Source organism: Pelobates fuscus, chromosome 11, assembly GCF_036172605.1.
Source record: "Pelobates fuscus isolate aPelFus1 chromosome 11, aPelFus1.pri, whole genome shotgun sequence".
NCBI lineage: Eukaryota > Metazoa > Chordata > Amphibia > Anura > Pelobatidae > Pelobates > Pelobates fuscus.
In genome coordinates, this window is record NC_086327.1 from 113,856,676 (window position 1) to 113,870,690 (window position 14,015).

At 40.0% G+C, this 14,015-nt stretch overlaps 1 protein-coding gene across 9 annotated transcripts in view; it reads left to right on the top strand.

The window, feature by feature from the left end:
• Positions 1-14,015, top strand: part of AGRN (agrin) — a 379,838-nt gene that overhangs the window by 85,382 nt on the left and 280,441 nt on the right. The gene's annotated exons all lie outside the window — the stretch shown is intronic.

Consider the following 14,015-nt stretch of genomic DNA (forward strand, 5'->3'; position numbering starts at 1 on the left):
TTTCTCTTTCACCACCAACCCATCTGTGACTCTTTTTCCTCATCTCCAGCCCCTCTGTGTCTATTTTACCCCCAGCCCTTTTGTATTTCAACACCCAGGCCCTTCTGTGTGGCGCTTTCATCCCCAGCCCCTCTGTGAACTTTCTCACCCCCAGGCCCATCTGTGTGTCTTTCTCCACCCTCATGTCCCTCTGTGTGTCTTTCTCCCCACTCAGCCCCCCCCCCCCCCCGTGTGTTCCTCTCTCCTCTCCTCCATGTCCCTTAGTGTTCCTCTTCCCCCCCTTACCTGTCTCTTAGTGCCCCTCCCCCAATTCCCCTTTAAGGAACACTATAGTCACCTAAATTACTTTAGCTAAATAAAGCAGTTTTAGTGTATAGATAATTCCCCTGCAATTTCACTGCTCAATTCACTGTCATTTAGGAGTTAAATCACTTTGTTTCTGTTTATGCAGCCTTAGCCACACCTCCCCTGGCTATGATTGACAGAGCCTGCATGAAAAAAAAAACTGGTTTCACTTTCAAACAGATGTATTTACCTTAAATAATTGTATCTCAATCTCTAAATTGAACTGTAATCACATACAGGAGGCTCTTGCAGGGTCTAGCAAGCTATTAACATAGCAGGGTATAAGAAAATCTTAATTAAACAGAACTTGCAATAAAGAAAGCCTAAATAGGGCTCTCTTTACAGGAAGTGTTTATGGAAGGATGTGAAAGTCACATGCAGGGAGGTGTGACTAGGGTTCATAAACAAAGGGATTTAACTCCTAAATGGCAGAGGATTGATCAGTGAGGCTGCAGGGGCATGTTCTATACACCAAAACTGCTTCATTAAGCTAAAGTTGTTTAGGTGACTTTAGTGTCCCTTTAATGTTCCTCTCCCTTCTCTTTTAGTGGTCGCCCCCTACCCCAGTGTTCCTTTTCCCTTCCCTCCCCTGTACCTTAGTGCCTCCCCCTTAATATTCCTGTCTCTCCCCCCAAGTGTTCCTCCTCTCCCCTCCCTCTTTTTTAGTGTTCTTTCCCCATCCCATAGTGTTCTTTCCCCCTCCCTCATAGTGTTCTTTTCCCCCTCCCCTGTCCCATAGTGTTCTTTCCCCCACTCCCCTGTCCCATAGTGTTCTTCCAACCCCCTCCCCTGTCCCATAGTGTTCTTCCACCCCCCCTCTCATGTCCCATAGTGTTCCTTAACACCCCTCTACCCCGTCCCATAGTGTTCCTTACAACCCCTCCTCCCCTGTCTCATAGTGTCTCATAGTGTTCTTTCCCCCCTCCTCTGTCCTATATGTTTCTCCCCCTGTCCCATAGTGTTCTCCCCCGTCCCATAGTGTTCTACCCCCTGTCCCAAATTGTCCTCCCCCATCCTATAGTGTTCTCCCCCCCTCCACTGTCCTATAGTGTTCGTTCCCCCTCCCCTGTCCCATAGTGTTCTCCCCCAGTCCCATAGTGTTCTTTCCCCCCTCCCCTGTCCTATAGTGTTCCTTACCACCCTCCCTCCCATGTCCCATAGTGTGCTCCCCCCATCCCATTGTGTTCTTTTCCACCCTCCCCTGTCCCATTGCGTTCCTTACCACCATCCCTCCCCTGTCCCATAGTGTTCCTTACCATCCACCCCCCTCCCCTGTCCCATAGTGCTCCTTACCATCCACCCACTCCCGTGTCCCAAAGTGCTCCTTACCACCCACCCCCTCCCCTGTCCCATAGTGCTCCTTACCACCCACCCCCTCCCCTGTCCCTTAGTGTTTCTTACCACCTCTAACCCGTCCCTTAGTGCCCCTCTCTCCCTTGGTTCCTGGTAAGTCTCCTACCTTTATTTTAGCATGGCTGAGCGGAGCAGACCACACATGAGCACTTAGTGAGCACTTCCTTTCAGTCTGGCTGGGTACAGGAAACATAAGTTCCTGTACCGCGGTGGGCACTGCTCCGCTCGGCCATGCTGCACAGAGTGCCTGGCAGGGGGGAGCATTGTGCCCACATCTCCTGCCGGTCACTCTGATCTAGCGCCCTCCGGGCCGGTGCACCCTAAGGCAGCCGCTTGTGTCGCCTTATGGATGCGCCGGCCCTGTACACCAGACACACATTCCTATAAACAATGCCCCACCACAGAGTTACACACACTGAAAAACACATAGAAATGCACTCACACTGAGGAACACTCAAAAATATATGTATTAAGCCACCCTCTTGATACAAGAGGGTGGCTTAATATCAAGTAGCGGCTTAGTATTAATATCAAGGGTGGCTTAGTATCAAGAGGGTGGCTTCCTTGGGGTCCAGTTGGGATGTGGTGGTAAACGTTGATGACTTCTGCGCGGTTTCTTCACAAACTTACTGTGCAGGAGCAGAAAGGGAGTAATCAGCACCGCAGAGGAATTCTGTGATGTGGTCAGGTTAAGGAAGGGAGTTATATCTCCACAACTGGATTACATATCTCTACAGAGTTCCTACCGGGCCCTTTACTGGCGTACTGGCTATAAAATCCTTTTGGCGACCCTGTCAAAGGGAGTAGTAAGAGAAAATATATAGTTGATAACCTTAATTAAGTCCCTAAATTATTTTTCTTTTACATACCCTGAATTCCAATGTCTTCTTTGGATCTCCAAGACAGAATTATATTTACGGGCTTAATTTCTTTCCCATGCCTTTGAGGATACCTTATTAAAGTGCCTAAATGTGTTTTATTACTTTTGAAGAACGGACAGACGGAACATTCGCTACAGAACAGAAGGTTAATTTGAAGAATACCAGTGACCATCCTAACAATTACTTTTCACTTATTCTCTAAATTATAAGATTAGTAACATTAGCAAATCTCTTATTCAGCACTAGATGTCATACTCAGTATTATGTGTGGAGATGTCGAGGTCTAAAGCTGGGGACATTGCTGCAGTGGGTCTAGTTAGAGATAACGTGTAATACGTAGACATTTCATTCTGGAAGCAGTGGTCCCTGAGTATGTCTGGCCAAGAAGTCAATCTAACATGCGGAGTATAGAATAATATATCATAGATAGTACTGAAAAGGAAGAGGCTGGAACAAGTGGACAGAGTATGTTGCTGAGCCTCAGGATGGTGAGGCTTAAAGGGACATTTTAGGCATTGTGTCTGCTTCATCTCATTAAACTGGCTATATCTATATCTATATGTCTGGAGTCCCCGGTATGGTCATTTAGTTAAGCATTAAGCAGTTTTTAATGTTTTAATGATAAACAAGAATCCCCAGCAGCCCATCTCCTCTGTGCTTCTTTAGCTAATGAGGAAGTATTTGCTTGCACTGCAATGGGAAGCTGTGATTGGCGGAGAGTGTCAGCTGACTGCTTTTAACCTATCAGAGCTCCAATTGATAGTATGAATGGGTATGACAACAAGGAAGTGTGTAATCTCTGCCTTGGCCACACCTCCAGTAGGGGCCGGACTGGGGGTGGCCAGGGACCTTTATTTTGTGTTAAACTGCTCTAAAGTGATTTAACACTGAATGGAGAGAGAGTGACAGGAGACTCCAGGCACTATAACAAATTCAAAGAGATAAAATGGTTATAGTGACTACAGTGTCAATTTAATGTGGAAAACCTCAGAGACTACTCTACGGATAGTTAACATCATAGCCAAGTGTCACAGGTATTGGGAAAATGTAGATCAAGCTATATCATTTACCCAAATGTTTAACTATATAATATATACGTTTTTGGCAACAAACCACATTAAAACAAGGGATAACAGATGAATTTGTCTGGTATAGCATAGTGTTTGGCTGGGATTCAGTCATTGTCATGATTTGGAACAAATACATCTTTGTGTGAATGTGTGAAAATAGCACCTAGCCTTCTGTGGCAGATCATAAGTTGTCTCGTTTTAGCAACTCAGACGGTGTCAGAGATAAGGTACATCAAATCTGAACATGTATTACTCTAAATCTATCATAAACAGAATTTATTCATATTCAACAATGTGGGAAACTCAAATTTTTTTATTTTTTTTTATATAAAGCTAATTATTCGGTCTTAGTTAATTAAGAACTACATTTCCCAAAACCCTGTATTTGTCAGTGAGCCGAAACATCATCTGTATCCCACATTAATTGATGTCACTAAAGAAATATAAGAAAATCTATGATTCAATTAGCAAGTCAAATATCCATTAGAATAAAATCCATAGGAGACTAGGCTTCATTAGCTTGAGTGCCTGTTTCTTGGAACAAATTACATTAGAAAGATACACGATGCATCTTTGTAACTGCTGCCTTCAAGGTACAGGCATGCGGTAGGGGGATGTTGTGCTCGAAGGAAGACGAGAGTGAGACACTTTTTTGATGGTGTAGTCTGGCTGTGATCTATTCTCAATTGGACCTCTCATCTTAGTTTTGGGATTTATCCAAGATGCAAGGTTTCTTATGCAAAGTATAAAAGCTAATACAGATAGTTTAATGCAAGTGATGATACATAGAATGGAGCTTGCAGGGGACTTTGAATAATACATGTGCAATTATTATAATGTATTGTGCAAAAAAAGAACATGTTCTGGCTGTCTTGAACGAGTGCCACTTGTTACAGTGAAACAATTCATCATTGAATAAACAATCAATCAATGATAATATGGAATTTGTATTTATTAATACAATGCATTTATTAACTATGGGTATATCTACTAAACAGTGAATTGTACTTTTTTACCCATTTGGGCAGTGCAGTGTCCCTTTAAATATCCTTTGTCGCTGTGCACGTAGGTACATATATATTCTATCACATTGAGCACTAGGAGTGTGTAGGTATCTGATGGTTTGTCTTTGTCTGTGTGTTACATATACATTACTTTATCAAAATAGGCTTTTCCTTTATCAATTATATATCACCATTATCAGAATTCTAAGTATTTGCTGCTGTGCATTTTTTATTTTTTTTGTTAAAAACCCAGCTTTGTTTTTTGGAATATTTCGACACAGTTTTATCTGATACTCGTTGAGCGAAATTACGGTCATGACTCGAGTCCCTGTCCTGTGGAGTGTTCATTGTGTCCTACATGTGACTCTGGCAAAGAGATTTCTCTAAAGGGGAAAATGAATTTTAATGAAATCTTGAAAGACTTAAAAATTTCATGCTAATTTTAATTATTCAGTGCTGTCACGAAGCGTCTTTAAAGCTTTGTTAAAAATATCCTTCTTTTGGTTTCAGAGTGATTGATTAGCATTTTCATGCACTGATGTTGAAGAGAAAAGTTTAGCAGTCTTTAAAAAGTTGTTCTTTTGAGCCATTAGGAGTCTTAAACCCTTGCATATTATTTTGAACATGCCTAATTGTATTTTTAATGTGAATTAATGATTCTTCATACATTGTGCCTGTTTCACTGTCACTGGAAATGGCTGCTGGGCAGGCCGCCCTGTTGGGATACATTGGTTGTGTTGCAGAACATGTTAGAGATCTGACCTGCTTACACATAACAGCAGAATTCTTGTAGTCTATGGATTTAAATGAATATCATTAATGTAGCTGACTGTTACCATCAAACGCGTCAGACCAATAACTCAATGTTTCTTAAATGTTACAAGTGACTGGAAACCTGACTCCAGATTTGCAGAGAAGGACTAAGATCCCATGGGTCCCTAGGCAGGATTACAGGTTAATTCTTCACATTGGTATGGTTAATACGGTCCTGGTTCTGGGGCCCCTGTTTATCTCCTGTACCCTAAGCAGCTGCCTAGGTTCACTTTATGGTTAAAAATTAGGGGTGTCAAATTCAGCACAGTAGGGGTTCCTGCCAAAGTTTAGGATATTTATGATGTATTTACAAAAATAAAAGGGGGTTGCACGTATTAAAACCACCACATGTCTGTGGCCCTTAAGTCTGCGGTTCTCAAACTATGGTGTATGGTTTGTTGGTGATGCCAAAGGGCCTTCATAATGGTTAAAGGCATGGAGTGTGACAAAGTGTGTATGTACACGGCCTAAAATTGTAGTCCTATGTAACTAGCCAGGCCTTAAAAGTTACTCGCCACTGCAAGTCATAGTATTCTTATCATGGATGAATTTCATAGTGGCCAGGGTAAATTCTCACTTGCCAATGGATCTAGAGGGAAGTGGATGTTTTAAGTGTGTGTATATATAATATGTGTGTGTTTTTGTTTTTTTAAAATAAATATGTGTACACAAGGCAGGAATATGAATATTAATATGTTTTCTGTCTAGGATTTTGCATTAAACTATGTATTTTTTTTTTTACGTTTTTGACGGTAATATTGCCTTTCTAAATCGGTCCAGAAAACTCGAGAACCTAAGCTCTACGTTATACACCAGAACACGGCAGGGTTCCATTAGAACAGTAAATATTCCATCCATGGAATCCATCACTTTGCATATCCCATAAACAAACCTTTGTTTTAAGTCTGCCATTCGTCCAAGACGAGTCTTCCTACGAAGAAAATGTCTACCTAAAAGAAATGAAAAAGCAATACGAAATAGAAAAGGTATATGCGTATGTTTCACCTGTTTGACTGATCTGCTGCCAAGTGGTAACTGAAGCTGAAACAGAACAGAGATGCTGCAAAAGTTTAATTGATCTAGGTCTCCTCTATCCTGCTGGGTCTGTGATGATTCCTCTTGTGGACATCAACTGCAGCCTTCATTTCCCCCCTGCTGTGCTGCCTTCAGGCTCGGATTTCATTTAAGCCCAGTGGACAGATATGTAGCAATCAGCCTTGTTCTTATCTCTCCCTCCTCCCTATCGGCTTCATGCAGCAGCAGAGGCGACCCAAGACTACAAATGGGTCCTTTATATTTCTAGCTGTCAAGAGAATGCTAGTCCTGGAGATTTTCCCAGAGGGCAGCATTCCCTTTTAAACATAAGACACTATTGTGCAGAGCCACAGACTGTGAGATTGGAAGTACATCGAGGGACGTTCTGGACAGATACATGTCTGAAGACATGTTGGGCCTCTCACAGAGTTCCTTAACCCCTTGATTGCAGGGACACAAACACCTTGCTATTTCCTGGGTTATGAGAATATATGCACATATTAGCAGTTGGTTCCAAAGTAAGGAAATGTTTTTACATGTGATATCTGTCACACCTGTGCCATTTTGTCAGCACATCTTAAAGCCATTAGGATTTGATGTCATGTAGCCTACCAACAAGAATATGATGAGTTTTGGTCCAACGTAGTTGTGTGTGCACGCATGTGTGTGTATATTTGTATACATGTTATATCAATATGAGACTTGGCACTTTTGTAGCCACTGAATAAATAATGTATACATTGCACTTGTTATGTTTATAGCACACTTACAGAACATTGTTTTTCGATGACAAATATTATTTTATTATATTTATAGAATAACATAAAAGTAAAAGCTGCTAACGAGGCTTGGTTATCTGATCTGTGCACTGAAAAGGCAGTGTTTACAATGCCCAGCCTGCAGGTACAGGCTATGGGCCCCAATACCACTATTCTAAGCTGTGATACTAGTAATGATACTATAATAATAATAATAATTTGCGATTTTTATAGCACTTTTCATCCCTGTGAGACTCAAAGCACTTTACAAATAAACAAACATAAAGACATAAAAGTTAGGAGTTTCTTAAGGTCTGATGAGCGGACTGAATGCCTGATGGAAGAGGTGGGCCTTTAGCTTTTTTAAAAAAGACTGTAAGGACGGTGCCTCTCTGATTGTGCACGGTAAAGAGTTCCAGAAGGTAGGGGCAGCGTGGCTGAATGCCCTGGAACCTGAGTCTGTCTTTATTCTTGGCACTGATAGGAGGGATTTGCTGGCTGACTGAAGTCAACGGGATGGAATGTAGGGTGTCAGGAGCTCTTTCAGGTACTGTGGGCCTTGTATTGTTTAAGGCTTTGAAGGTCACTACTATCTATCACAGCCCTTGAGATAGTTTGCAGCATGGATGTTAATACCACAGGCAGTGGTTGTGGACTGTGGATGAGATTTATAAAAGTAGGTCAAAGTTCTAAAAGGGAAGCAGTCCCCATGGAAACCAATGGAATGCTCCTGTAGTTGCCATGGTGATCACCCCAATTTTAGATCTTTGCTCCAGTTCTAGAAGCATCAATAACCTCTGTCCAATTTTGCTTTTTTATTGATCAACCAATTAAAACTGCTGGTTAAAGCAGTGGTAACATTACTGTCTTAAACCTGAGAAACCCAGGTTTCAATCCTTCTAATCATAGATTGAAAGTTTGTTTTAACAGGTGTTTGAACAGGGCACTGCCTCGTCTATATACTCTATAATTATCAAGAGCTACAGAATATACGGGCGCTACATAAATGCCAATAATAATGAGGTGAACGATTACTGACCACCAGCACAGACCAAATGATCAGTTCAAGGATAACGCCAACCCTTATGCAAACAATTTTTTGTTTTGTAGAGAAGTGATTGAATCGTTTTGCTCGGAGCCCATGCTCACAGTATGAGATGCGGTGGGGGGAGATTTTAATTTAAAAACAAAACCTATTTAGGTTACAGAGGGGAGGTGTGATGGAGTGGGAAAGAGAGGAAGGTAGCCTTCCCCTTGTATGTGCTCGGTCTGCAAGTGGGAAGATTTTTACGTTTGTTGTCCACGCACTGTGAACTGACAACAAATGTCAAATTTGCACAGAATAGACATAAGGCAGCTCAGAACAGGTGCCCAAGTCACATGTACAGGGCTGGCAACTAACCCCCGGCACATATTTAAACATAACATGTCCAGACTTGTACCACCATGACCACTTAAAATCACTGAAATGGTAATCGCGGTTGGAGTAACCCATTAAGCAAATCACGATACCATGTGTAAAAACTGATTATTCTATTAAATATCCACGAAAATGTTTCATTTAAACCTCAGATTTAGAACAACTTTTAAATGTAATAAAAACTAACAAAAAATAAAACCTGTCAATCACTTTTTTGAAAATAGTTGCTTGTTTTTTTTATCTGTTTCCTAGGCTGTCTAGACTGACAAGATTGATGGAAGATTAAACTGTTTTATTTGCCTTTGGGCATTACAGTGTCTGAATACTTTGGCATCAAACAGTTCAGTGATGCCAAAATTTACACCTCAAATTTTTGTACACTACATTTCCCACGATTCTCTGGAAAATACAGATTTCGCAAACATCCGGAGTGCAAATCACAGACATCACTAAAATAGACGATAAAAGGATGTCTGAAGAATTGTGTTGTCTTTTCATGTGCTACGCAAGCCATGCCATTTTCTTTAAAGTTAACTCTATATCATCAATCTTTTCCAATATCTCTTCCTTTTTGCTCCTCCGATCCTTGGTTTGTTTAGATGCAAAAAAACTCAATTTCTCCTCCACCAGAGCTTCTAGTCCCTAATGAAGAATTTCTCAAGCTGCATCTGGTTTCTGTAACGGTTTGTGTGGTTAAATAAACCACATGCACAGACTTCAGACCACATTATTTACTTCTCAAAACAATTTATATTATAGCTTGCCACTGTACATAGCACACTACGGCAAATTACGAAGAACCTCTCCATCGGTGGTCTCAAACTATTCATTATTAATTAGTAAAGCATGCGCAGATTTAATATGTTTGACATTCATGAACAATTAAACATTTATTTCTCATTTATAATACTGTTCCCATCTTAACTAGTGAACATTCTTTTTAGAGCTTTCCAAAACAAAGCAAATGCACAATCAACTGATGTTTGTAGGATAGTAGAGGAAGGAATTATTACATTACTGAGAGGGTAGTGGATGCATGGAATAGCCTTCCAGCTGAAGTGGTAGAGGTTAACACAGTGAAGGAGTTTAAGCATGCGTGGGATAGGCATAAGGCTATCCTAACTATAAGATAAAGCTAGGGACTAATGAAAGTATTTAGAAAATTGGGCAGACTAGATGGGCCGAATGGTTCCTATCTGCCATCACATTCTATATAACATTGGTAAGTGGCTTAAATTTGAACGATAGTCTTATACGATCTCTAAAATAGAGCCAGTGTACGAGGTTCTTTAAATCACGTTCTGGAGCTGTAGTGCTAAAAATGAAAAATACATGAATAAATGTAGATATTTGCCTCCAAAAATTACAGTTTTTGAAAAAAATGCAGAACTGCAATTTCGGTAGTAACATTTTCAAACACCTGGAATTTCTATTTTTTTTCATTTATTGAGGGTTCTGTAAACTTCATAATTCCGATAAATGTCTGTCAACTCATGAAAGTAGCTTCATTCATGTTTTTTCATGAATGGAACTACTACAGGCAGATCTCCCTCGTAAGTACAAACCTGCTATACAGCTCTATCATAGAAACCTTAGAAGTAGATAAATATATTTTGTTTTAAATCATTGTTATGCAGTGAATGCTTTTTAAGTTCCTAAAATATCCATTATGGTTTTAATGTGGTTTTGTTATGTATACATTATCATAGAAAATATTATAATGGAGGAAAACAGCACTTGAGTAAAGTATAATGTAGCAACGCAGCAACAGTATCTCGTTATAGGAACATGTGAATTTCATCTGCTTTTTTTTTTCTCTCATCTTTTTCTCCTGTGTCACGGATCTGTCAAAACACACTGTATGTTATGACTATCTATAAACATAAATAGTCCCCCCCCCCCCCCCCTCCCAGTGTACAAACATCCAGTCATACGTCTGCCGTCTAAACTCTAAAAGTGAAGGCATGTTTTCATTTCTGACTATCTCGCAAGCCATTAATGTTTCGAAGCCTGCTCTGGAATGCGGCTCTGGATTTTGGTTCCTGTCTCCCATGTATACCTGTCATCTGTCCATATGTCAGTGTGGGAGTGTGAGTGCACATCTTTCTATTACCGACTTTAATTATCCTGTCTAGTTAGCCAGAAAATGGATAGTGCTGGCTAATGAAACCTGTCAAAGGCTTGAGGGGGGTATTGATGTTTAAATAAATAAATAAACCAGGCTTATTTATTTATATTTCCAAGTGATTGGACTTGCTGCTCACTTTAAATGAGAACGCGGTGTGTTCCCTGGGGGTGCCTACATGCAGTCATTTATAGGCAGCAGACAATGGCATGCCATTTAATGAGAATGTGCTGCTGTGATGAAAGAGCCCTATGGAGGGTATTAAGGCCCATGCTCGTTTCAGGGGGCCATTAACACTGTATGGTCTGGTTGGGGAGTTAAGAATATCTATTCCATTTCCATATCACTTCCACCTCCATCTCTGTTCTTTAGGCCTCACCTCACACTCATACTCATAGGAACAGCTATAGTGAAGCTCTGTATTTTTTTCACCACTACCCACCCACCCTTCCCTCCTCCCGCACACCCAGGTTCCCTCTAAATATATAGCATTCTGTTCCAGCTTTTTGAGATTCTCACTCAATTACCTCTTCATTCCCTTTATATTTCACCAATAGTTGCTTCTCTCTGTTAACTCTTTCAGCCATCACCTCCAAACTTTCCCTGCTACCTCTTGTCTCAAATCCCCATTGTATCCTTAAGATTGTAAGCTCACGGGCCATCTAGCTAAGCACTTTGTATAAAAGAGCTTCAATGGCTAGTTATCAGCTTACGGGCAGGGATCTTTCTGCCTCTTGTATTTGTCTATGTATATTTTACGTTCTCCACTAATTGTACAGCGCTGCGGAATCTGTTGGCGCTTTATAAATACCAGTAATAAATAAATAAATAAATCTCAAACACCTGGATTGCATTTTCCTACTACAATGGTCTGGGCCTCTGATAAGGAGTGGTTGATTTACCCATGCATGGCAGTGCTGGTTTTGGGAGAATGTGATCATACATCACTTTCTCCCAATCTACACAGAGTCGATCACAATGCAGAAGACCTGCATCAGCTCGCTCCTAACTGCACCAGTCCTGCTTACACTCATGTACACCAACCTGCTCCCATGTGCTCTAGCCTCTTCTCCAACTAAACCCCATAGAACCCACCCTCCTGAACCCAAAAGGTTTATTTCTCTATGTGTTTGTATCTCTGTGTGCATGTGTGTTTGTACCTCTTTGTATATATCTGTGTGTTTGTCAGTTGGTGTGTGTGTGTGTGTGTACCTCTTTGTATATATCTGTGTGTATGTCAGTTTGTGTGTGTGTGTGTGTCAATGTATGATTATGTTAGGCGGGATTATGTGTATGAAAGTAAGTGTGTGTGTGTGTGTCTGAGTGAGTAAGCACATCTATGTGTGTGTGTGTACCTTTTTGTATATATCTGTGTGTAGGTCAGTTTGTGTGTGTGTGTGTGTGTGTGTCAGTGTATGATTATGTTAGGTGGGAATGTGTATGAAAGTAAGTGTGTGTGTGTGTGTGCGTGTGTGTGTGTGTGTTTGTGTCTGAGTGAGCACATCTATGTGTGTGTGTGTCTTGGAGTGTCTGTATGTTTGTGAGCTGGTATCTGTGAGCATATACCAGGGGAAGCACGCAGAATGCAGTTGTAAGGAGCCATAGAATTCTGGTCTCAGTCCCTGTGCTTGAACTGTGTGCTCCAATAAGTGTATTTTACCTGATATTAAAAAGACACACTGGTAACCCTAACCACTACTGTTAATTGTGCAGGTCACGGTAATGGGTGCCGTACAAACATATGGACAAATAATGCAGGAAGTGAAATGTCCTCATTGTGATATCACAGGTTAAGGTGTAGGCTTTGAGCTTCCTGGAAATCATCAAAAGATGATCTTGTGGTATTCACATTTTTTTGACAACAAAAGTATCTGCTGAAATACGAGGAACTGAACTAAGAATACCTTTCAAATGACCTAATTACTATTATTTGAACTATCTGCTAATCATACATGGTAATTTCATTCATAATATTTTTGTAAGGGTCTGTTAACCCTGTCAGTGCAAATTACACACTGTGCACATCACCAAATCGATGTCATGCAGTCTCCACAGGGTCAAAGATTTAATCATTTTTAGAACATTATAGTTCATCTTGACTATGCAATCAATGGCGTCGATTAAGCTTTTCAAGTCATTTAATATTTTGGGCAATCTTTTAAATTGCTTAATATGACATTAATATATTGATATTATTTATTTGTTTTATACATTGACATATTTTTTTAAGCTATTAAATGTTTTTTGATATTTTAATATTTTGAAAAAAAATAGTTTTAAAAGTTTGTCTAAACATTTTACATTTTTGAAACGCTTATCCAAAATCATTAAATCAAGGCCTATTTGAGATAATATTTTTCCTTGTTGATCACTTGTGCAGTTAATGCATTTCACTACATAAATGTTACTGACGAACGATTTTTCTGCCATTTGAAAAAATTGTTTTCAGTTCACGGATCCCACTATACACAATGACATACAGTATTACAAGAGCTTTTGTAAATTAATTTTCCAATTTTCTTTCGTACTGGCCATATTGGAGTAATCAATAATCATTAGCTCAGATATCACATTGCCTAGTCTATCAAAGCTATTAGTTTTGGCATGTGTATTTATACGTTGACAAATTATACCAGTCCCGGGAGAATGACCAATATTACCAAACTCAACTGACGTGGGATCGGACGAAGGACAAATCGTGATGCCTGCGTTACTCTATAAATTCCTCTCTGAATAGGGCTAAAAATGGTAACAAAGTTGCAAGATCGCAACCCCATCAAGGGAGTTGATGAGTTCCGTTCGAGACACTCTCTTTGACTGACGTCTCTAATTGAGTGCCCTTCGTTTAATTAAATGGTCTCTTGGGCTCTTTGGCATATGTTTGTACTCAAGTTTGCTGTGTTATGTCAAAAGAGATGGCTGATAGTGGACGTATCCTTTGAGATGTTTAGTCAAGGACACAGAGTTGTGAATACATATTTTATTTTTTTCATTATCTCTGTGCAAAACAATTTGAATTGGGTTTTTCTTTTTTATATTAAATTCAAGGGTACTCTGTATAGAGTTATTGGTAATTTAATTTAATAATAAAAACTCAATATTAGAATACTTGGGTAAAAATCTGATTATCGGTATAACTTTGATAGAAAGAAAGTTAAAACAGTACATTTTTATAAATTGCACAGAATAAAATTCTCAGTCTGTGTCTTTT